This window comes from Anabrus simplex, chromosome 9 (genome assembly GCF_040414725.1).
Source record: "Anabrus simplex isolate iqAnaSimp1 chromosome 9, ASM4041472v1, whole genome shotgun sequence".
Lineage (NCBI taxonomy): Eukaryota > Metazoa > Arthropoda > Insecta > Orthoptera > Tettigoniidae > Anabrus > Anabrus simplex.
The window spans coordinates 490,510-517,789 of NC_090273.1; positions in this window are offsets into that span (position 1 = coordinate 490,510).

The following is a 27,280-nucleotide window of genomic DNA, read 5'->3' on the forward strand; positions in this document are numbered from 1 at the left end:
TCGATGGGAGAGGAAAGGTCAAGGAAGCGGCCTAGGCTTTAAGGTACAGCCTTGTGTGACTGGTGTGAAGATAGGAAACCACGGAATACCATCTTCTGGGATGCCTGCAGTGGGGTTCGAATCCACTATCTCCCGGATGCAACCTCACAGCTGCGCGCCCCTAACCACACGGGCAACTCGCATGGTCGTATCGACTGTAACAGCCTGCCTGTATATTGGCGGGAAGTAGCTGGGGAGTAAGATAACCTCCTTCTTTAGCATGCCCTCCCTCTGGTTCATACATTTTCTGATATATCTGGTACGTAACACACTGGTTCATCTTAGTATTCGAGCTATTCAATCCCTACTCTGAGGCACTGATTGGAATGAGTAGTGTGCATATTTAACGGAATAATGACAGGAGTGTTCACGGCAGTCTGCGACCTGGTTATTCCATCTCTGGAACTTTGGACTCTTAGAACGGCACCGTAGTACTGTTCGTTGTAATTGAGAAAGTGTGCGGTTTTTCATTTGACGGAGTATCTTATATCATAACATTGCTTTCAATCGCTACATTTCCACTGACGTCTTTGTAATGACCTATGTTGAATTCAGTTAGGAAAACCACCAAGTCAGTCTTTCTGAGAATCCCGTAGGGAAGCACGGGTACAGCAGATAGTTTAATTATATTTATCGTACACCAGGAGTGTCCAATGGACCAGCACATGATGAAGTACGGAGAAGGTGAAACCCATTGTCGGCACGTAGCCTACTCTTTGGGACTGCTCAAAACTTAACGTCACCATCCGACGGACAAATCGCCAACAGCGACGTATGCCCCTGCTCCTTATGGATTCTAAGGAGAGGCTTAGAATTGAATCCGGGCTTTCGGCACACAACTAGAAAACTTCTAAGCTGCCTGTGATAATTTTCCACGTTAGCAACTATAACCACCAGGAGGGCTAAAGGAACACATCCCTCCAAGTAGGGTTGGAGTAATCCAGACCAGTGGCGCGACTAGCTGTACGGCAGTGAAGCACGAGTGACTTACACCAAATACACTGCAGAAACTTCTGTATTCTCCCGTAATAAACAGACATATTGACAGTGGCGCACCTGGCAGCAAGATCGAAGCTATAATAATGTCATTTGTTTTACGTCGCACTAACTACTATTTTACGGTTTTCGAAGACGCCGAGGTGCCGGAATTTAGTACCTCAGGAGTTATTTTACGTGCCAGTAAATCTACCGACACGAGGCTGACGTATTTGACCACCTTCAAATACCACCGGACTGAGCCAGGATCGAACCTGCAAAGTTGGGGTCAGAAGGCCAGCGCCTTAACCGTCTGAGCCACTCAGCCCGGCAGATCGAAACTATAAAAAGTTGCATGCTTAATTGATAGAAATAATGAAACTGAATTCCTCTGTTATACTGCGAAAGTTGCATGTTAACACTGATAGAAACAAGTGAAACTCAAATATTTCGTTTCGTCAGAATACTTGGGTAATGGTCAACGGTGAGGCCTTTGATTCAGAAGTTCGCAGATTCGATTCCCGGCCGGAACCATGACTTCAATCGCGTCTAATTAATTCTTCAGCCTCGGGGACTGGGTATTTGTGTTTGTTCGAACACTTTCCTCTTCTTACTCAGGCTAGACATTACACTTCCAACCAGCACAAACGTATAATAGTGAATACCAGCCTCAGATTCGTAAAGGTTGTTTTAGCTGCCTAAAACAGACTCTCAAACAGGTTCTAAAATATTTTTTAGATTCAATTTTACGTATTTTCATACGCATCAATTAAAATACCATACTTATTTTACTAAATTGGTAATAGCTCGTTAGCGGGGAAACATAAATCTATTTTCATCACTTCTCTGCTGCAAACGTTAGAGAATATAATTTTACGACCTCATGTGAAATGGAGAAACTCATGTAACCAGTTTTTAATTAAAGGCGACTTGCTACCAGACACATAATTCATAGTGTACAGTGTACTAATGCCTTTCCTGACAGGACCTAGTGTTTACAATGCACTACGTCTTCTGGTATAGGCTAGAGCAATTTTGTTACTTTCACTGATCTGTCTCAGTCTCATCCTTGGATTTGACGATACGAAAATGACTGAGGTATGAGCGATAGATTCCTTCTGCAGCCAGTCCCTGCTATGAATGGTGTGAAAATGTTGCTCATAGGGTCGGTTGGTGCATGCATTTCAGTGGGCTTGGCAGACTGATATGTAATAGCAACTTCTGGCTCATTAAGGAAAGCAACGGGAAACTACATCGCTCCTCATTTCCCTAGAACGCCTCTTCAGTAATGCCTAGGCCATCGATGACAGCTGATGGCGGAGCTGTTGAGGATCCAACCAGCCTTAAGGCTGAACATACATACAGTGTACTACTACACTCAGTTTCAAGGGCGCCCCGATAGGTGCGCTTGAGATATCTCGCCAAGTGGCACGTATTCTCTGTAGTGTATCTGCTTACACAAACTGTTCATCCAACGAGACATAAGTATCCGAACAAATTTTAAACATTTAAGTGGAAAGCTTCTTGCAAACTTCACGTGATTTACGGTGAAATATATTCAGAAGATTATTAGCAATTTGTTACTGAAAAGGCTGTTTGGATGTATTCTACGCCTGATTGAACCCTTATAGAAAATATGTTTGAGAACTGTGACGTGTGCTACCAGAGTTTACACATTTGGCCTCTTTCAAGTAAATTTTGGATCATTTGAAATTGTATTAATTTTTATCGTCCAAAACTGTGGGACACCGTCCTGTACCACATGTGTCGATTTTTCTGGTACTTTCGCAAGATACAAGCTTCGAGAAGATTCCAAAGGACAAGATAATAAGCGTCCAATTAAACATTTGTCACTGGTCATTAATTTTGCTCCGCATTTCCGGTTACACCATCCAGCGTGGGCTACTTTCGGTACGGGCGCCGCAGGGTGTCTTAATTCTGTCTTCGGCATCATGTAGAGCGGACGTGTGCTCCATGGGAGATTGCCTTCTCTTGGGGTAAGTAAATCTTAATATAAAATTAAATTACATCAGGAAATTCGCTTCACGTTTTATTTTGTCACGGCAGTTTACCCGTCGATGTTTCCATGAGAAATCAATTGTCATTTGCGATGGTGTAAAGACGTCTTACATCCATCTTCACGGTTTTTTTCCTGAGTGTTTGACAGACTGAAAAGTTTGTTATATTTTACATCTTCACGTTCGCACGAGGCAAGCTTTTTCTAACAGGTTTGTAATTTAAGTTAAATTTCTCATTGGGACTGACCTCAGTAAATCTGCTTCATTTGGAAATATTATCCTTTGACCTGTATTGTAATGTGAAGCGATCACCTTTACGAAAGAATTAAAAGTATTTTCCATTAAGACTAGCATCGGTAAGATTGTAAGACTGCAACTTCATTTCATCTGGGTTTGTATTTCTATTTTGTGCTTATGCTACTAGTACTGTTGCTTATTTCCTTTTCTTTAATGTTTTTATAATAAATAAGTATTTAGTATAAGTAGGTATTAATTATTCTTTGGTCGAAGTTTCGGCCACAAAAGTCCTTCGATCCACAACAAAGCAGGATTCCTCCCATGTCCCCATCCTGCCGTTAGAGATTCCGTGTATTTTTCCTTGTTTTATTTTGTATTTTATGATATGGTTTTAACGATTCTAAATGTTATTTAATGTTCCAAGTGTTTTTTATTTTATAATTTTATAATTAATCCCCGATCGCCGCTACAAGAACGAAGACGGTACTACACTAGACTACACAGGCAATAAAATACTTTCCAAACAAATAAAATTAAGTAAATGCCTTGAGAACAAAAATATGCATACAAAATGCAGTCGAAACTGGTTAAGACATCCCTCCCTAGGGCATTTCCCTCGTTATTGCGTCGTTATTCCGAAGTCCCAGTATGTGCCCCATTTAACACATTCTAAAGACACCTGGATAGCACACTTACGTCACTCTTTAGTACGTTCGTAACTCCCACCATAAGAAATTTAAGTTACCGTTCCCGGGCACGTTGGGCGCACCACAGGCCAGCGACAACTGGCCCGATTTGGTAGAGAACTTAATTTCACGGCCGCGGAGTGCGGTTCGCAAGGGGCGGCATTCTTATTATCTTTGCGTCTGACGAGTTGGTGCTTAATTTCACGTTCGTGAGCCTCTTTCAGACGGCGCGGGTTCGAACCGCTTCCGCGCTTAACCGGCTAGGCCTGAACTAAGAACTGATTGTTCAAATAGAATCTTTCAGATGACGCGGAGGCGGAGAATAACACCGCGCGGGAGAAATGTTTGAGCGGGCAGTCCGTGGTGAGTCGCGGTCCCACGCCCACAATTACTTATTATTGGACATTGGTGTAACGGATTGACCGTGCTCGCGACATCAGTGCAGAACCTATAGGAAAGTAGAAATTGATTTCGACGATAAACGAAAGTAGGCCCACTCTCACCGATTCGACGTACCGTATTTCTCATTTTCAATTTAAAAGTTAGTCGTGCGGTTTTCTCTTTTTCTGTGTGATGTATAGAGGTTGGTTATGGAACCCGAAATAGACACTCAGAACTTTACTTCAATGTCGGATATAACAGTGGTCTCGTGTTTGGGAAAGCGAGATTTAGAGAGCATCTTCAAAATTTTACCCATCTTCTTATCTAACGAAATGTGAAGGGCACTTTTAAGTCTAAAAGAAGACTATGATGGTCCATATTCATTACCCACACTGAAAATAGTGTTGAAAATGAACCGCTGGAAAGCGCGGCGAGTTTTTCACCACTCGACCCGTTGTGTGTGTAAGCGTCAGCGGAAGCGGGTGCACCCGTACATACACACGGACGCGTTTTACTCCTGAGTGACTTATGTACGTAAATAGGCCTACTGTACTTAAGTATACAACTAACATGTTGGTGCTTACTTTTACGTTCGTAAATGAAGTATGTAACAACGTACACTGTACCTACGCATGGTGGTTTGCAGGACATTGCTAGACAGTTTACCGATGATGAAAAGTTAAAGGGGATGCTACACCACACAGGAAACATGTGCAACTCAACCACATGTTGGACTTTCCTGTCACAATTTTAAACATAATTGTAAGCGACGTGTACAGTTCGCGTTTGTAAGAACGTTTCCCTTTGAAGTTTTACTGTGTTGGTATTTCATTAATTATAACTGTAAACACATTTCTTTGTTTTTAAAATAATTATTTTTACGTTCAAACTTAACCTAAACTTTAACTGTGAAATTGTTTTTCATTTTATTTTAGCACGTTCCCTCTTTATGAATTGTTTTGGTCCCAACAAAAACGTCCTGAGTAGTTTTGGCTGTAGTGATTTTAGACTGGAAATATCTAGGAATGAGTGTCAACTGAAAATATATTTTAGTTAGTGTTCGAACACTCAGTTACACGGCAAAGGACATTCGTACACGTGTATGTACATAATACACTACTTCACAGCGCAATATACACTTAAACTAAATACACACGCTTTACAAAACAACCACACATTCAACAGTCTTCAATGTAGGGTAATGGGGGGATGCTTCTCAATAATTACGTCGCAACAGAAATGACTAGGGTAAAGGTAGGCCCTGCTGTATGCAGTCAAACATTCATGCTACTACATTCAAATAATGGAGATACTGGATCACTGAAATTTTACAACATCTACACAATATCATGCATGCGGTAAATGTTCTGTACCCAGTGCGAGACACATGCCGCTCTTTCCTTCTTTCACCGAATGTGGTAACCCTGCGGCTACTATTCATGTGAAAATTGCCTTCATCAAACCTTATCACAGCTGATCGCAGCTAGCCATTAGGAACAAAGAAAATGGCGATCTTCAGTTTTAATTCAACTATGTAAGTGAAAGTGGTTCATGGTGTGGGTTACTGTAGTCACGTCCTCGTTCGTGAACCATGGGCAACGGCTGAGTGGTCCTGAGAGTCGGGATACCAGTTGCTACGGAATGAAAGGGGGCATCTCGGACATTTTCTGAGCCATGGCCTTCCTTGTGCTCAGGCGGCTAGGGCTATACAATCCACCGGTGGTCCCTAACCCGTTAGAGGAGAGATCTCACTCGGACTATGTGTAAGTAGTGTAGCATCCTGGTTCATGAATTGACCGAGCTCAGAACATTTTCACCAGGCCTCGGACCTATGAGAGTAACGGAGCCCCACTCCAATTTGACAGGCGGCGGGCTTCTTGGAAGCGAACGAAATGGAATTCGATTGGGAGCTATCAATATTAATTGGGCTTATGGAAGAAAGAAAGTAGAACTGGCTGAGTCAGCAAGGAGGATGCATCTGGATGTGCTAGGAGTAAGTGATATTCGAGTAAGGGGAGATAACGAGGAAGAGATAGGAGATTATAAAGTGTACTTGATGGGTGTTAAAAAGGGATGGACGGGGTCTGGGGTAGGGCTATTCATCAGGAATACCATTGCACGCAACATAGTTTCTGTTAGTCACGTAAACGAGCGAATGATGTGGGTAGATTTGGCAGTTGGAGGAATTAGGACGAGAACTGTCTCAGTGTATTCACCATGTGAGGGTGCAGTTGACAAATTTTATGAAGCATTGAGTGACATCGTGGTCAGGGTCAACAGCAAAGATAGAATAGTGCTAATGGGCGTTTCAATGTGAAAGTTGGAAATAGAACTGAAGGATACAAACGGGTGATTCGTAAAAGTGGAGAACATGTGGAAGCTAATGGGAATAGGAAGCGTTTGCTGGACGTCTGTGCTAGTATGGGTTTAGCAGTTACCAATATATTCTTCAAGCATAAGGCTATTCACCGCTACACATGGGAGGCAAGGGGTACCGGATCCATAATATACTATCTTAACCGATCTCGAATTCAGGAAATCTGTTAAGAATGTGCGGGTTTTCCGGAGATTTTTTGATTATACAAACCACTATATGATCTATAGTGAACTAAGTATCTCTAGGGCCTAGGATAGAAAAGTGAAATCTGTCTGCAAACGAATAAGGGTAGAAAATCTCCAGGACGACGAAATTAGAAGTACACGGATATGATTAGTGAGAAGTTCCGAACAGTAGACAGTAAGCAGGTTCAGGATATAGAAAGAGAATGGGTGGCATACAGAGATGCTGTAGTAGAAACAGCAAGGGAATGCCTAGGAACAACTGTGTGTAAAGATGGGAAAAGGCGAACATCTTGGTGGATTGATGAAGTGAGAGCAGCCTGTAAACGTAAAAAGAAGGCTAATCAGAAATGGCTCAAACAAGAGCCGAGGCAGACAGATTTGTATGTAGATGAAAGAAACAGAACAAAACAAATAGTTGTTGAATCCAAAAAGAAGACTTAGGGAGATTTCGGTAGTAACCTGGAAAGGCTGGGTCAAGCCGCAGGGAAACATTTCTGGACAGCAATAAAGAATCTTAGCAAGGGAGGGAAAAGGGATATGAACAGTGTTTTGGGCCATTGAGGTGTACACATAGTAGATCCCAGGGAATCACTGGATAGGTGGATGGAATATTTTGAAAAATCTTCTCAACGTGAAAGGAAATCTTCCGGGTGGTGTCATGGGGAAGAGGGAAATTATGGTGAAATTACGCTTGAGGAAGTGGAAAAGGTAGCAAATAAACTCCATTGTTATAAAGCAGCAGGAATAGATTAAATTAGACCTGAAATGGTGAAGTGTAGTGGGAAGGCAGGGATGAAGTGGCTTCATAGAGTAGTAAAATTAGCATGGAGTGTTGGTAAGGTACCTTCAGGTTGGGCAAAAGCATTAATTGCACCAAACTATAAGCAAGGGAACAGGAAGGATTGCAACAACTATCGAGGTATCTCATTGATTAGTATACCAGGCAAACTATTCACTGGCACCATGGAAGGGAGGGTGCGATCACTGGTTGAGAGAAGTTTAAAACCACTGTGGTTTCAGACCACAGACGGGCTGTCAAGATCAGATTTTCAGCATGCGCCAGGAAACTGAAAAAGGCTACGAGAGGAATAGACACTTATGTTTATGTTTCGCAGATCTAGAGAAAGCAAATACTAGGGTACCGAGGGAAAAAATGTTCGCCATACTAAGCGACTATGGGTGTAAGGGTAGATTATTAAAATAAAAGGCATTTACGTTGACAATTGGGCTGCAGTGAGAATTGATGGTAAAATGAGTTCTTGGTTCAGGGTACTTACAGGAAATAGACAAGGCTGTAATATTTCACCTTTGCTGTTCGTATTTTAAATGGATCTTCTGGTGAAAGGTATAAAGTGGCAGGGAGAGATTCAGTTAGGTGGAAATGCAGTAAGCAGTCTGGCCTATGCTGACGACTTGATCTTAATGGCATATTGTGCCGAAAGCCTGCAGTCTAATATCTTGGAACTTGAAAATAGGTGCAATGAGTATGGTACGAAAATTAGCCTTTCGAAGACTAAATTGATGTCAGTAGGAAAGATAAGAAATTCAACGGAATTTTTTGTCAGATTGGTGATACAAAGCTGGTTTCAAGTATTTAGGACGTGTGTTCAGTATTCTGTAAGAAGTCAGCTCCCAGACGAAACTATCTTTGCATCGGTCTGTTTTCAGACCAACTTTGCTGTACGGGAGCGAAAGCTTGGTGGACACAGGAAAGTAGCGAGAATGATTGATGGTACAAACAGGTGGGAACAATAGCACGAAGTTACTCGGAATGAGGAGATAAAGGCTAAGTTAGGAATGAATTCGATGGATGAAGCTGTACGAATAAACGCCTTCGGTGGTGGGGTCATGTGAGGCGAATGGAGGAGGATAGGTTACCTAGGAGAATAATGGACACTCTATAGAGGGTAAGAGAAGTAGAAGTCCAAGACGAGGATGTTTAGACTCAGTTTCTAACGAGGTGAAGATAAGAGGTATGGAACTAAATGCGGCCATAACACTAGTCACAAATAGAGGATTGTGGGGACATTTAGTAAATTCACAGAGGCTTGCAGACTGAACGCTGAAAGGCTTAACGGTCTATAATGATGTATGCATGTATGTAAGTAAAAGTACTGTTTAGAGCGGGAGAGACAGTCACAAAAGAGGCATCGAGGAGCGATCACCCCTCTCTGCCACTTCAGGTGCTCAAAAAAACTTTCATATATTTACAGCCCCAAACCAGGTAAGGAATCACCACATATTTCCTTATTTTTTTCTCATGACAATGTACATAAAAGCAAGGATTTCTTGTAGCACATGTTCATATGATTTTCTCATCCCTATGTGCGTCCGCCGGGTACTGAAGCACCACCGACTGAGATTCCCACTGCTTTTAGTGGCAGGTATTTCGCCGAGGGTAACAGACCTCACTGCTTCCCCAAGGTGTGAAGTGACCGCACATTAGTACTCTGCTTTTTAGTGTTCAGTGCAAATGCTTTACGTGCAAATACACCGCCCTCATAGCTCATCATTGCTGCCAACTTCACTAGTTACATACTGAAATCACGAGACATAACCATAAACAACCTAACCTCAATACGAGTACGTTATCAGTAATAGAAGTAAATGATCAATCAAGGTATTCATAAATAAGCTTAGAGATGAATTAAGGAAATACACTCTCCCTCACACTCAAATGTTATATATTCCTGCATTTATTTTGATAGACGCATTACTATAACCGTTCATGTGCAAGTAATTCGGCTCCCTTCTTGAAATGTATGATTACAGCGGGGTTTCACATCAGTCCGACAAGTAACAGTACACAAGCATAGTTCGTACGCCGTGAGTCAATAAGCACCGTACAAAAGTCGTGTCAAAGTCAGGTTAGGTTGGTAAGGTAACGAAATTCCCTTCTATTTCAACTGAACTGCTCTTTATATCGGAGGTAATGTTACTTTCCTTTTCAGAGCTCTTGCTTCTTATACATCCTAGTTGAATTCTATACATACGAAATAGATTAAACAAGACCCTATTAATAAAATGCTGCGTTCGTCATTCAATGCCAACTACGTTATTCGAACATGGCACAGTTCTAATTACCACATTTACAGTCCTCAATATAAATGAACGAACCAATCACTACAATGTTTTGTCCCTCTCGCAAGTACACTATCAAGAACTCACACGATCCAAAGGATCAACAATGCAATATTTTCGAATACACAGCAAAAAGCATTTTCCGGTTTCAAAAAATGCATTTCCGCATACCCCAATAGAATAAGAACCTCCGACTCAAGAGCTAACGGGTAGTCAATATGTTAGCCATACCGAAAGTTAGACTCCTTTTTCATACCAAGAATGGAACTTAATGAACAGGCGTCCCAGGCAGTTTAACAGGAATGATCCAGTGACTCTGCAATATGGGAGTACTGGAAGGCGACTATTAGTTAAGTCTTAACGAATTTTGCACATAAATGCCATACGTGTGACTAACCCCATACGTATACTTCGACAGACAACCTCCACTAGCAAGTGTGTCGTGCGGGGCTATATAACTTTCTTTGCCCCTAAAGCACTTTGATATGCAACCAAACATACGAGTAGGTACTACGGTTATGCATAAACACACAGCGCCTAACAATGTAGACATGAGGCCACCAGTCTGACTTGCTGGTAATATAGGAATTTATAGCACGCCGCCCCAGGGGCCCGTCCTACAAATCTGTTTAGCGGTAGTGTAGAAGACGTATAAAAACGGTTTAAGCATTGATAGTCTACATGCTTAACACGGATAAACACAAACACTCCAGGAGCACATTCCTAAGAAATGTCATGTCCACAGTACTTCTTGTAAAAACCCAATACTCTTAATTATTATTATTATTATTATTATTATTATTCGCACATCGTGCATAAAATTACAAAGATATACAGACATACCCTGTACTACGACAACCATTGCACTTCCTACTACACAATTCACAGATATATTCCGCCCTTGGCAGGTGAAATACCTTAGGCCCAGTTTCTTCAACGAATGTTGACACTTAACTCTCCTGTTAAGGAGACTTAACACATTTAACAAAACGGTCGTCTCATCAATAACTGTTAACTCGAACAAATTGTTCATACTTGTGTTAAATTAACCTGGCAGCAGCCCTATGTTAAAACTCTTAACAGCTGCTAAAATTTCAAAATGGAGTCATGTAGAAGACGTACGTTTGAAGATTTACTGCTGTATGAAGACTTTATAAACTGAAGAAGGCAAAGGACGGCCATACTAAGAAATAAGAGTTGTCTGAAGAAATATTTCTAATTACCAAAGCCATAATGAACAAGGTACTAGACAGGGTTAGAATTTCCAACAGATTGAAACTCCAGTGCAGCAGTTGTACCTGTTGGGGGACTCAACAGTAAGTCGTCTTCTCATTCTCCTTCTGTTTGCCCTCCAGGGTCGGTTTTTCCCTCGGACTCAGCGAGGGACCCCACCCCTACCGCCTCAAGGGCAGTGTACTGGAGCTTCGGACTCTGGGTCAGGGGATACAAATGGGGAGAATTACCAGTACCTCGCCAAGGCGGCCTGACCTATGGTGAACAGGGGCCTTGTGGGGGGATGGGAAGTTTGGAAGGGATAGACAAGGAAGAGGGGAAAGAAGCGGTCATGGCCTTAAGTTAGGTACCATCCCGGCATTTGCCTGGAGGAGAAGTGGGAAACCACGGAAAACCACTTCCAGGATGGCTACGGTGGGAATCGAACCACCCTCTACTCAGTTGACCACCCGAGGCTGAGTGGACCCTGTTCCAGCCCTCGTACCAGTTTTCAAATTTCGTGGCAGAGCCGCGAATCTAACCCGGGCCTCCGGGGGTGGCAGCTAATCACACTAACCACTACACCACAGAGGCGGCAATACGCTTACGTTTTCGAAAAAAAAAAAAAAAGACAAATGTAATGAGGCAGGGTCCGCTTTGGACCACATGGAGGTGATATAACACTAAAATGCGAACACGTCTTACTAAAACTTGTCAGGTCTGCACCCTAATAATTTCCGAAAATTTTATGAATCCCCCGATTCTAATGCAACGTGTACACTATACTTGAAGAGTTGCAACCCAGACACATGGAGCAGTGGCCGAGTGGTCATCGTACTTGTCTCCGAAACGCGGCGACGTGAGTTCGAGTCCTGCCATAGCCATACTTTTTATACAAATTAAATTATTATTTCAGGGAATGTGACTAACATGTCGAATAAAATTAATAATCAAATTGCAGTGGAACTTCATTTTCTACCTCAAATTAATGTATATCCAGCAGTAACTGTGAGAACGTTTAGGTCTATATTAATTTCAGGTAGAAAATAAAGTGTACTGCAATTTGCATAATATTTTGGTTCCAACTTTTATCTTATCGTTCACTCAAATATTAATTTATTTTGTACAATTATAGCTGCGACGAGACTCGAACTCACGTCTTCGAGGTTCGCAGATAAGTACGGTAACCACTAGGCCACCACTCCGTTTCGCTGTGATGTAACTCCTTGGATTGGAATCAAGGATTCATCAATTTTTCAGAAGTTATTAGGTTCGGACTTGACATGTTTAAGTAAAATTTGTTCGCGTTTTAGTGTTGTATCACCTCCCCTTTGTCCGAAGCGGATTCTGTGTAATGACATCTGACATTTTTTTTCGAAAACGAAAGCGTATTGACTTAAACACTTATACACGAGTTACTGTTGAGTGTCTCCCCACAGGTACATTGAAGATAGGTGAAATCGGTTGACCGCATGGTCTGGCTTCTACTTGTTAGATATTATGCTTGACACACTTATCATGTAATTGTAGGCGACTATGTTCATGAGTGCAAGAAAAGTGTGTAGAATCCTGCAAAGAATTCCTGCTGCCACTGCAACATTAACAAGGCATTACATTATTTTCCTCGCAATAACAGAATGCCCGAAAATTATTCAAAAGATATCAATTGTCACATTTCCCCGGTGATAAGAATATAAGAATAGGCTATATCCAATGTTGTGATGTAACAACCCGTTCTTTCATTTTTAAGCACACTCGCATAATGTTAAATTAAAACTATAACATTTGTCTCGCATTCATCAAAATAACGCTTTTGTTGCCTCTTACTTGACATGATTACGTCTTATCGGTCTCCGCTGACCATAACCTATAATAATGTCAACCATGTGTATCACAAAATACTATTTCAACACACCACCAAGAGCGCTTTATGTAAACAAACAAAAGACGCTCACTGCCAAACGCGTTCAGAAATCTCAGGGAAATGTGTTAGTTTGACTTCAACAATTGTTTTCTAAGAAATGTTGGAAATGTGTTCGTGAAACAGGGCACTTTTAAACTAAGTGTTAAATTAATAACAATTGTTAGTTAACATTTGTTAAGTAAAATTTAAGAGTTGAAGAAACCAGGCCTTGGTGGTACACACACTGATGGCTCTATCTGCAAAAACTCTGGGGGCACGACTCCCATAACATCGTTACACTCTGGATGCTGTTTAAGTCATAGTTCAGTCCCAGTCAGAATCGAGGTTGAGAAGGGGCGAAAAATTATGTCCCAAATGGCCGAGATTATGGACGTATGTATTATATTCTAGCATAGCTGTCAACTAAGCTTGGTGAAAACATGACTCACTATATTACCTGCAAATGAAATTATATAGAATATGGCACCTTTAGCGGAGGGGGTGATATTAAAATTAGTAGAAGACGACGAATATTACTGTCAAATCCATAGTTTTCGGGATGGTTTAGATTAGTACCGACACTCCGGACGTCGTTTCATTCCAAGCTCAGCACCCAACGGCATGGTGGTTCAGAAGGGGCGAAAAGGAAAATGTCCAAACTGACCGAGATTAGTGTTGATGACAGTTTTCGGGGTACCTCGGCTGATTGATGGCAGTCCCAGTGACAGTTGGAGTCATGAACATATCTATAACGCGACGCATATATACATTTTGTTTCAAAGGATCAACTACTTCCCAGACAATCTGGGCTGCCACAAAGAAAACTTTAATGCGAAACTAAAAGATCTCAAACAAAAAACGTAAAATTATACACACAATATTTCTCATAAACTAGCAGTCAATGTCACAATTAAGAAAACATTTTAAAAAGTCACTTCAACACGTAATACAATTCCTGTGAAAGAGAAAATGACCAAGATTGTAGATGTAAGTGTGTACAGTATCTTCCAGAACAGCTCTCAACCAAACTTCGCACAAACACGAATTAACATCTCGAAAAGATACTGGAGGGGTAAGACACCCCTAGCATTCCTAGGAGAGGGAATGACATACAAGAAAAATAAAAAATGAGCAACGTTAGCGTCGAATCCATAGTTTCCACGGTCGCTGAGATGTATTGTGATGCTCGGGATGCCATTTAAGTACTAGTTCAGCTGCAGAGACCTGCCGATGAAGATGTTCAAAATGACTGAGATTAATTTGAATAAAGGGAAACGAAATAATCCATAAATGAAACCTGAAATTGAACACACAACACTTAAGCTACAGAATAGTTCTTAAAATACCATTCAACGTCACATTAAAGTAATCTAAAAGAATTCACCTCACAAATTAACAGGTAATAAAATGTCTTAAAGTAAACAATCAATAAAGTGCCCAAGTTAAGGAGAAATACTACCAACACAGAGTCGAACCAAGGAACCTGTAAACAAACCACCCCAAACACAATTAAGAAATAGTCACACCAAGAGACCTCAAGACCGCCAAAGAGATAACCCTCCAGTCCATACAGTTCTTGCTCTAGGCCACCCTCTTGCCCTCTTTCCTTCTATCAGCCTCCTACACTTCTTTTTGTATCCTTCTCGCCTACATCCTCAACAACATGTCCAAACCATCTCCATTTACGCTTCTCTATCCTATCACTCAGTTTTTCTACCCATACCTCTTTTCTGACGTCAACATTTCTTACCGTCTCTCCTTGTCTTTCCTACCACACTCCTCAGGAACGTCATCTCACTGGCCTGAATTTTCATATCCCCTCCAAATATTGTTTTGTTTCCTTCATAATTTCATCCATAAGCATAATAAACAAATTTTGGACGCGACTGGAACAATTCTTATACATTGCTTTCACTAGTTCCCTTCAACCTTCTGCCACGTTATTATAATGGGAGACTTCAACACACTTTTGTTGGAGAGTAGTGCAGCTTCTACTCGACAGTTTCGTAATACTTTTGAATCATGTGACATGACCATTCGAGCCGTACCAGCCATGTTGTGAGAACACAAGGCACTAAATCTAATTTTTCTGTCTTCTTATGAGAGTTAAATACTCTTGTCGAAGAGTCAGGATAGCGGTAATAGGCTAACAAGTGTTCTGATCTATAAGAAGTAACTGATTCTGAAACCACAATATTGATTCAGAGCACCCTAAAATTTAATCAAAACAATACTACCATCCATTTATCAACAGGTGTAGGGCAATAGCCCATTAATCTGTACCAATCTTTACCAAATAACCGATCGATCAATCAAACAGCATTGACCTGCATTTAGAGTGGTTCTTAACATCACCCTTGATAAATTATTGTAATCCCTACTTCCTCTTCCTAGAAAATCAACATGTGCACCAATCTGTGCTCTTGAATTCCAACTTTATCTTCGATTTATGACCTGTTATACTCTTATCCTCCTCCTCCTATGGCGCGACGGCCCGTTTTCGGGTCATGGCCTCCCCAGTTGCTCTCCGCCAAACTTGTCGATCTCGTGCAGCTACTCTCCAATTCCGGATCTTGAGGATATGTGCTGCGTCCTGATGTACACCATCTTCCCATCTGTTACGTGGCCTTCCCACAGGCCTTCCTCCTCCAAAGTCTCCTAAGAATACCTTCTTTGGGATTCGGTGTTCTTCCATCCTAATTAGATGACCTGCCCATTTAAGTCTCTTCATTCGAATGGCATGCGACAGGGGTGCCTCCCCATACAGGGAATATAGTTCATTGTTATATCTAATTCTCCACTCCCCTTGTACGCATATGGGTCCATAAATTCTCCTCAGGATTTTCCTTTCGAAGGAATCTATCTTCTCCACGGCTTTCTTTGGGAGGGTCCACGTATCACTTCCATACATCACTATACTGCGAATGAGGGTTTTGTATAGCATAACTTTTAAGCTCTGATTTATATCTCTACTTCTGAAAAGTGGTAGTACTGCAAAGTATGCTCTGTTGGCAGCTTGAATTCTTGCCTGTATTTCCACCATTTCCTCATTCTTGTTGCTCAGATGTACACCAAGATATTTAAATTCATCCACCACCTCCACTTTGGATCCTTCAGGGACAAGTTGGTCATTTGTATACTTCCTTCTCCGAGCCTGCACCATTACCTTCGTCTTCTGTTCATTGATCTTAAGTCCAATCTCTTTGCCTTCCCTATTCAAGTCTTCAAATGTTTCTTTAACTGTCCTTGTTGTTCTTCCCATCAAATTTATGTCATCAGCATATCCAACTAGTTGAGCTGTTTTGTACAGAAGTGTTCCACTGGTGTCCACCCTTAACTTTCTAATCACTGACTCTAGTGCCAGGTTAAATAGAATTGGTGCTAAGGCATCTCCTTGCTTCAATCCCTGATTCACTTCGAAGAAGCTGCCTACTTCAGTCTGAATTTTCACTCCCACCATCGTATTTCTCATAGTCAATTCCACCAGTCGCACCAGCTTTTCTGGTATCTTGAACTCTCTTAATACCTCCATTAATTTATCCCTGTCAATAGAGTCGTATGCTTGTTGAAAGTCGATAAACATCTGTACCACATCTATGCCCCGTTCCCAACACTTCTCCAACACTTGTTTCACAGTAAATATCTGATCAATAGTGGATCTTCCCTTCCGGAACCCTGCCTGGTATTCTCCTAGAATTTCTTCCACCAGGGGTTCTAGTCTCTTCTTTAGAATGGAAGTGAACAGCTTATATACTGTACACAGCAGTGTGATCCCTCTATAATTGCTACATACCAACTTATCCCCTTTCTTGTATATTGGGCATATGATGCCTTTGCGCCAGTCTTCAGGCATTTCTTCTGTATTCCACACACTCACAATTAGATCATATATAGCTTCTTGTAGTGTGGTTCCTCCGTATTTCCACAACTCTGCAGGGATTCCATCGATACCTGGTGCTTTATTGTTTTTCAGTTGCTGTATGGCTTCTATCACTTCTTGCATAGATGGTGCTGTGACTTCTGATTCATTTGTCTCAGTATTCTTCCTTGAGGTAGTTGGTGTTTCCTCTTTCATTTCTACTGGGTTCAGGAGGTGTTGGAAATATTCCTTCCATCTATCTTGGATCCCTTTTTTATCTCCCAATAGCTGTCCATTTCTGTCCTTACACATGTTTGTTCTTGCCTTGAATCCTTCTTTCACTTCCTTAACTTCTCTGTAAGCCATGTAGCTATTATCTTCTTTAAATTCCTCCACTATTCTAGCCATTTTCTCATTTAATTTTCTTCTCTTCTTTCTTCGACAAACATTCCTTACTTCTTTATTCTGGTTTTCAACCTCTTGTTTCTTCACCCTTGTTGGTCTCTCTAGGTATGCTTTATATGCTTTATCCCTTTCTTCTATGGCTTTTTGGCATTCCTCATCAAACCATTCCTTTGTGTTCCTTTTGGGTACAATGTCTAGTGTGTCCTTTGCCACGGCCTTAACGCTTTCCTTCAGAGCAGTCCATTTGGTCTCGACCGTTGCTGTTTGGTCCTTATTATATTTCTCTACCAGCACTTCTGCCATTCTTTCCCCGTATCTTTCTGATACTTCCTTATTCTTCAGTTCACAAGTATTGTACTTTTCTATCCTACTCATTCCTTCCTTTCTTGTTTTCATAATGCGGCACCTTAAGATTGCCTTAACTAGAAAGTGGTCGGAGCCACAACTTGTTCCTCTGAATGATCTGACATCCATGATATTGGATGCCCATCTTTTCTCCATTATTACATGGTCTATTTGATTACAGTTATACTCTTATTAATAAGCGAATAAGCTTTAGTGCAGATTTTATCATTCCCAGCCATCTCTCCACCGACAGCTCGAAACATCTCATCTCCTTACATATAAGTATTCTGAGCCTAATGTTTCCAAAATTTTCGTTACACTACTCTTATCGGAAATCATGTCCGACTCCTTGCCCGAATGGTCAGAGTACTGACCTTCGGTTCAGAGGGTCCCGGGTTCGATTCCTGGCCGGGTCGGGGATTTTAACCTTAATTGGTTAATTCCGCTGGCACGGGGGCTGGGTGTCGTCTTCATCATTTCATCCTCATCACGACGCGCTGGTCGCATACGGGCGTCTAATCAAAAGACCATCTGGCGATCCGAACATGTCCTCCGACACTCTCGGCACTAAAAGCCATACACCATTTCGTTTCATCGGAAATCACCCAGAACAAATCATGCTGCTGTCCTTTGGATCTTTTCCAGCTCTCGTGTCAAGTAATCTTGGCTAGAGACCCGTACAAATATAAACATACTCCAAATGGGGTCGCACGCCTACTTTACATCCTTACTAAAACCCCAAAATAAACCCCATAGCAATGTAAAACGTATTTACAATCCCGGTTATGTGATCACCACAATGACGATCTCTTCGTCGTCTCATCAACACAACAACCGAGAGGACTTCTCCCCTTCGTGAAACTTACGACCTGACCTTTCACTCCGATAAACATCGTACCATTGCCTGACGATCATCTCACAACTTTGTCAGGATCTTTATGCAGTCACCAATAATTTCGAACAACATTTATTCACTCATAAACGGGACCATATAACGAGTAGATTTGTCGCGGCAAACAAGTCCGCCAATTTATCTTTTTAACCCTCATGACCGTTTTTCTCTGACGAGATCCCGATATTATTTGAGAATTCAAAACATTTCCGAAGTAAAGAATAAAATCCAACATGTAAGTGAATTGCTTCATGCTCAACACCTTTAATCACATTAAAATTATAAGAAAGAAATATCCTGGTAGGAGTTTTAATTGTCAATTCCAGAAAACAATGGCTCTGCATGTTTAGCATCATTGTGGACAATATCCATTTCTTAAAAGAAATGCAAGTAAAAATTGAAAATCAAACCCAATCAGTTTTTTTTTTTGTCACACAAGTACACCATCAAGAACTCACACGAGCCTAAAGCTCAATAATTCAGTACTTGAATCTTCGCATATTTTCGATTGCAGAGAAAAAAATAACCTTCCGGTTGTGAAAACCGACTCTCCGCATTCCTGACATATATAAGACGTCTGACTCGAGAGCTAACGGATAGTCAAAGCAACTGGTCATGTTAAGCCATACGGAAACCTCGAAGGCTTTTTCACACCAATAATTGATCAACAAACTGAGGTCCCAGGCAGTTGAACAGGATAGACCCAGTAAGTCTGCAATTCGGAAGTACTGGAAGGCGGCCCTTAGTAAAGTCTCAACGAATTTTGCACATAAGTGCTATACATATGACTAACCCCTTAGGAATCGTTCGAGAGGGAACTTACATGGCAAGAGTGTCGTGCGGGTCTACATAACTTGTCTTGCCCCTCCGGCACTTCTATATGCAACCAATGGCACGGGTAGGTACGGCGGGTATGCATAAACACACTGCGCCTGCGATGTAGACATGTGGCCACCAGCCTGACATGCTAGTAATGCAGGACGACGGGGCAAGTCGTACAAATCTGTTTAGTGGTATTGTAGAAGAATTACGGCTTAGGCCTCTCGTCCACGGCAGAACGATAATTCCGCCGGCCGGCAGGTAAACCGTGCGGAGTTGTCAAGCGTGCAGTGTTCCACTTCAGTGGTGTAAGGCAGCATTGCACGCGCATAACGCAGTATACTATTTAAAAAAAGAAAGACTGGGTGCATCTTGTGTTGCAAGACAGATGCAAATTTGATGCATTTAGAGCAATGTTTCAAAAACTACGACAGGAAGACACAAAGCTAGTTAAATTTTTACATTTGACATGTTACTAAAAATTATCTTCATCATTTGGAATATGAAGACAGCAATATGTGAAACGATTTCTCCTCCTGAAATAACGCTAGCTGTGACACGATGTGCCGCATTTACATAATTTACCTGTTTGAAAATAAACACTGTAAAACAAGTGAAACGAACATTAAATATTTCCTTTTATCTGACTTAGCACGGAATTAAATATCTCATTTTATTCAGTAAATTGAAGTGGAAATATAAATGAAAATGTCTAGTACTGATGTGAAGGTGAGCTACCTGAAATTAATGTCCTAGAAAAACTTCAACACTACTAAGTGTCTCGGTCGATAAGCAAACCTACCCAGTTCATCACGCACATGTTCCAATCTTAAATCCTTCCAGCACCAGATTAATGCGTCCAGTCTGTTTTCAGCCGGATGTCTCAAAACCCTCATGCATCCTACTGACTGAAATACTTCAGTGAGATTGTATTGGTCACCAAAAGAAACCAGTTTTTCTAATGCGAATGGACATCAAGACCTGCCGTAGGATTCTAGTCAGTGTTTCCATTGTTCGAATAAAAGTGAAGGAAACCGAACGCACTCATCACACGGAGTCATGTTACCCATACACCCTTATTATTTTCGTCTGAATTAACAAAAAGGAAACAACTGAAAATGATAGAACTGAGAATGAGAAAGGTTGGTCCAGACAGATCCGTTCACACACCAGCCAGAATCATATACCGCAGTTGTGTCAAACCTGCTCGGAATATTTTTTAGATATGTACCTCTGTATTGGCTGTGCCCACAGTGACAGGGAAGATAAATTTTTATTTGTGTCTGCCTGTCGACGCATCACAAGAAAATTACTTATCAGAAAATGAAAATCGTTAAGTCGGGGAAAAAGGCATTACACTCCAGGCTATGAATAATTTCATTCACTCAATGCAAAATTGTGGTTTAGGGGACACCTCAAATTTAAATCTGAAATATTAACGTTATTAGAGGTTCTATGGATAAATAACATACAAAATACAACACCGATCTACAGTTTTGCCGTGGCGCTGTGATAAGACAGACATTCATGAATTTAGACTTTTCTTGCACAGTCCATAACAGCGTGGAGCATCGCTAACATGGAAATGTTGATCAGTCACGTTAATTGGAGAATGTGGTGTTTTTGTCATAAGCTCTTAAGTTAACGGCTCATAAAGAGAAGGAAAAGTGTGATGACGACCATCAAAATTAGAAAAATCGTGTAGTAGCAATAAGAATTTGACAAGAAGGACTCGTGAAAGGAAGGAGACATTGGATGCCCTATATCATAGAGTACAAAGAAAAGTAAATGTGAAGGTCTTTAATATCGAAAGCCCATAAATCTGATCAACAGTAACATTTCGTTGACTACTGTTCGTTCTGATGCGTTTTGCCTCTTTTGCCTCCACCCATCTCCGATAGAGTGCAATACTGCTGCGGTGCTGAGGGAGCTAACCGACTACAGCAGTCCAAGTGAATACTGGCCCATCTTGCAAGAAAGATAAATAATTTTATGTTTCAAAATGCAATTCCTCCGTTTCGTGAATGTTCTGATAACTACTGGTAGGCTGCATGAGAGACACAGTATTGCAGCTTCTCGATACCTGATAAGAATGGAAGTGTGTACACTCAACGGCAGAGCATTGTTCACCGCTGTCTGTATTGACAATGCAGTATTAAGACTAGAATGATCCGTACACAATGTTCTGTGTCCGTTACACCATCACGGAGAAATGGATGGGTGGATTTTTGGGAAGTTTGGCATTTCAGTTAAAATAAGGTGCAGTAGAGTATTAGGTAAGAGTTTTCCAAAATTTCAGCAGGCGGAAATGCTTCAGAAAGAGACGGAAGCATAAAACTGAATTTACCTCTTATGATTGGTTTTACATTAACATAGGTCATAGCCATATTTATTTACAATTTATCTTCTACATCTTTCCTCCGATACAGTGATAAGCGGTGTTTATCAGAGGCAGTTTTATGAAAGTTATCCGTTAGCCGGTATCTATCGATCTATAGCCCGTAAAGAGAGTTGCTATGGAAATAGTCCCGGCAACTTTGCACATCTGTCAGTATTATTTGTATATTAACCAAACGCTTGGCATTCTTTCATACTGGTATAAAGAGATGAACTCAAGATCAGATATAATGCAGAAAAATTATATTGCAAAGAGCCACAGTGAGCACATAAGCCGCCGACAGGGAGAGCGTTGCCCACTTATGAGCAATGAAGTTGGGGAGAAAAAACCGTAATCATGCACATGCTACTTGATAATGCCGAAATCGACGGGTTTTGAACAGGTACCAAGATAACTCGAACGCTTGGAGCAATTTCAACCAAACCTACTACTCGTACATAGGCCTATGTGACTTACGATCAGATGTAAGATAATGCGTGTTTGAGGCACAGCTAACATTCCTAGAGAATGGGGTCGCAAGGCAAAACAAAAAAATCTAAAATGACAAATACAGAATTCAGTTTTCGGGATCGCAGAGACGCCCTTGAAGTCGAAGTTCGCCCAAATCGACAAGGCGCAGTGAGAAGTGAGGAAAACAAAGTGTAAAATGACCGAGATTATTTGTGTGTGTGTGTGCGCGCGCGCGCGCGCGCGTACGGTCGCGTGTAGTCCGAAAAAATAGGATTTTCCTAGCACAGGGTGATAGGTATAACGACAGAAAGTTTGTAGAGCAGACAGATATGCACACAGAAGGAAAGAACCACCCGCAAGACCTGATAATGTGAGTGACCGCTAGTCTGGCATTTTCACTTCAGGTAACATCTGTAAGGGTACTTGAACACACGGGTGTCCAATGGGAACTTCGGTGCACAACCCTCACCTTGTCGCAGGTACGATCATCTGTATACGAGAATACAAAACAGTGTGGTTAATACCATTCACCTGCTGTTTTCACATGGCCGTACCTGCATCTGATGTCATCCCAACACATTCAATTCGGTCTGCCATCTAGTGGGCCCAGAGTAAAACGGAACGTCGAAATTGACGAGCAGACAGCCAGATGGCGTCAAATTGAAATGTCTGGACACGGTAGCTGAGGCCATACGATTATTATTTTTAACACATTCAATGGAAGATAGGTCGGGGCGATCGAGCCAGGAAGCGCACTAGTCGAACCACACCATAAACAAGTCTCGTAGTAAAGGAACTATGAGTTCTCTTAGCACAGGACAGCACAGGGTGAACCGGGTATACGAGCCATGGAGGGATGTTATTGTTTTATCACCTGCTGAAGCTAGCCAATCAGATCACTTCACGGGAGACTTCAGATGGGATTTACTAAATGTGCACGGCTTGAGAGCACCAATAGAAGAAGGGCCTCCATGCTGATAACAAGCACCGGCTGGCTTGGTCCCCGTGCACATTTAGCAACATCGCCCGCGAAGCAGCTGACAAGGACGCGAGACCAACGCTCGAACGCTCATTGTTTACGACATGTCACAGCGGTAGTGAGAAGGTTTGTCTTTTTTACACGTAAAATACAATAAACCTAACGTACCTTCCATCATGACGACCTACGTAAACAGCTAAATCTATCGGCGTGCCTCCTGGCTTCTGTTGTCTTCCACATATACAAGTCATCAATTCTGAAGTGTTCAGTGAAAAATGCTCTCTCTCGAATAAATGTTTTCCATTCTGCGGCCCACCCAGTGACCAGGGTTAACCGGTTCGAGCACCGTCCGTTGAATGTTGGCCGGTAAGGGGTGCCATAGAATGCTTGCCAAAAGCCTGGATTTAATTCCAAGACTCTCCGCAGTGCTCTGAGCGCATATGAGCTGTCGGTTCGTTTTGGATACAGTGACTCTATATATACAGTGTGGCCAACGAGTGCTTCATTCTGATTGGCTCCGCCATGTTTTAGCCAAATGTCCCGTCAGCTGATTTAAACGTATCTATTCAGCACAGCGTAAGATCACTCATCATGCAATTTCAGCGAAGTACAGGCTACCTGTTTTAACCTTAATACACCGAAAATATGTTCTTATTAAACACGAAGATTATTTAGTATTATTAGTTAAGAAATGTGTGTGAATTTACGTATTTCTGAGGTCTGAATTTTGAAGAAAATTACGCCAGGCTGTTATGCTTATGGTTGTAGAAACAATTCAGGAAAGGTTTTTAAAATGAAATTAGGCAATTGATTGTTTTCAGCACGTTATAAGACGCTCCCAACACCGAGTAGAGTTGTTTCATGCATTATAATGGTAACAATAACAACAAAATGGGTTAGTAATTTTATAGAGGCCAAGACAGTAAATGTCATTTCTCCGTTAATATTCGCCGCAACGAAAACCTGTACATAAGGAAAGTTGTTTAGAATATAATTTCCGACACTTTACGTGTGTTTTTTTTTTTTTTTTTTTTTTTTTGCGATTTTACTGTGTAAGCTAAATAACAGAGATGTTCACGATTATATGATTTTTACAAATTTTCAAATATCCCAGAAAATATCTGTTTTATCTGAAACCTGTACTTAACAAAACTCACAGGAAAGGTCACTTCCGATCATATACTGTAAGTCTCATTCATTTTCACCGTATGAGGCATTATGATTGATATATTCTCGAATTCAAACTGTTATGGCTATTCATCTATTAAAGAACGTAGTTATAAGTGCCGCCTAGCATCCAGTTGAGTTTTCCCATACATTATGATAAAAATAATAGTCCGACTCCGTGGTTGCAACAAGTAGCATTTTCTCAAACGATAGGCTTGTTGTATAGTGATACTAATATTTAATTCCTCGTTGCGGGGATCGAACCGTAGCCATTATTAAAGGACCACTATAGACAACCCGGGGACAATGGCAGTTGCTTGTTTTCGCCACTAAAGAGGTTTTCGCTATTATTTCTATTAGTACCACGAGTAAAATGGTACAGTATATTACGTTAACTTATATTCATCATCATCATCATCTGTTTACCCTCCAGGTTCGGCTTCTCCCTCGGACTCTGCGAGGGATCCCACCTCTACCGCCTCAAGGGCAGTGTCCTGGAGTTTCAGACACTTTGTCGGGGATACAACTGGGGAGAATGACCAGTACCTCGCCCACCCTGCTGTGCTGAACAGGGGCCTTGCGGGAGGATAGGAAGGGATAGACAAGGAAGAGGGAAGGAAGCGGCCGTGGCCTTAAGTTAGGTACCATCCCGGCATTCGCCTGGAGGAGAAGTGGGAAACCACGGAAAACTACTTCCAGGATGGCAGAGCCTGGAATCGAACCCGGACCTCCGGGGGTGGCAGCTAATTACGCTAACCACTACACCACAGAGGCGGACGTTAACTTATATTACGTTAACATAAATATGGAGCTAGGTAATACAATTTTGTCTACCCATCGGTTAACTAGTCATGTTATTTTCCATCTTCTGCGTGTGTTCAGATTATATACATACCGTAAGTCATATATAAAAAGTAAATTTCTATGTATAGTTTTATGATACTGCGTTGTATATTCTGATATGTAAAACTATGTAACCTGATATATTTTCCTAAATTTAAATAAACGGGCGAGTTGGCCGTGCGGATAGGGTCGCGCAGATGTGAGCTTGCATCCGGGAGATAGTGGGTTCGAACCCAACTGTCGGCAGCCCTGAAGATGGTTTTCCGTGGTTTCCCATTTTCACACCAGGCAACAGGCAAATGCTGGGGGTGTACCTTAATTAAGGCCACGGCCGCCATAAGACCTATCAGTGTCAGTGCGACGTAAAGCAAATGGAAAAAAAATAAATGTAGGCTAACTTTACAGTCATCACATACATTATTCAAGACAATGACTATACTATTTTAGTAGGCCTAGCTACCATCGCAGAATTTCTAACCTCTTCAATAATACTGACTTGTAAGCCTATACCACGTATAACTCTAAATTTTGAAGTTTTACGGCAGGTAGTCAGGCTCTGAATATAACAAATACTGATAGGCCTATATACATACAGCATAAGCAAAATAAATAACATCTTAAAACGTTGACCTAGTCTATTCTTTATTGAAATAATAATAATAATAATAATGTCACTCTCCATCTATCAGCGGATTGAGTGCTTGGCAAAAACATGGCGGCTAGACTGGCCTTGGCCACACTGTACATATAGAGTCACTGTAGTTTTGGACACAGTTGTACGCAGCTTTCTCACGAGCAGACGCCAAAGTACAACTCCGAGCTACAACTGCATTCAATAGAGTTTGTTTTGACTCCATCTGAACGCCATATAAAACCTAGCAAGTGTAACTTGCTAAGAATTGTCTGTACATTGCTGAGAATTTAAAAACAATTGTGTGTACGCACATCACGGAAAAAACGGCTGAAGATCACTTTACATACCGATTTACATAAAGTCGGGAAATGAACCACTACAATCTAGCATATAATTATTTTATTCACACTGAGTGAAATGGCAGTTTAGCGGAACGCCTAAAGTTAATTCTCAAATATTTATGTTAATATAATAATTTCGTGCGGCTATTTCTAGCCGAATGCACCCCTTGTAAGGCAGACCCTCCGATGACGGTGGGCGCATCTGCCATGTGTAAGTAACTGCGTGTTATTGTGGTGGAGGACAGTGTTTTGTGTAGAGTGAGTTGCAGGGATGTTCGGGACAGCACAAAAACCCAGCCCCCGGGCCATTGGAATTAACCAATCAAGGTTAAAATCCCCGACCCGGCTGGGAATCGAACCCGGGACCTTCTGAACTGAAGGCCAGTACGCTGACCATTCAGCCAACGAGTCCGACAAATATTTATGTTATTAGTAGTCCTGTCGATAAATACTGCATACATTTTCACCGTACTGGCTATGTTAACAGAGATACTCATGGTGAGTCCATAACAACGCCGAACCACGAGAAAGTGGGCTAACAGAATGTAATGAAAATCGCTACGTGAAGTCGGGGAATAAGGAACTATAACACACTCTAGGCTATAAATAATATTGTATTCAACTGGATGAAATGGCTGTTTAGGGGAAGGCGCCTAAAATTTAACTTGTAAACACCATTTTTTTTCCTACCGAAAAGTACTACTTAACAAAAGTCATACAGAATACAATTTCCGATCATTAGTGTTATGCATAAGAGAGAAAAATGGAAGGGGTCCGACACTTCGAAAATTGAAGGTATCGACTGAAGAAGACAAGGACCACGAAGTGCGTGAAAATGAATGCCTCCCTAGGCCTCCATACGTAATACTGTCGGGGTCAGACCACGGGAGGTCGGATAGTATACATAAAAGTGAGGAGCCTGGCACACGTAAGTGAAAGCAATAACACGACTCGCCTACGGGCCCCGTGGTCGCCAACGGACGCTCCTAAATTGAGAGCCCGTAAGACCCCTTTTATTCGCCTCTTACGACAGGCAAGGGTTACAATTTGTGTT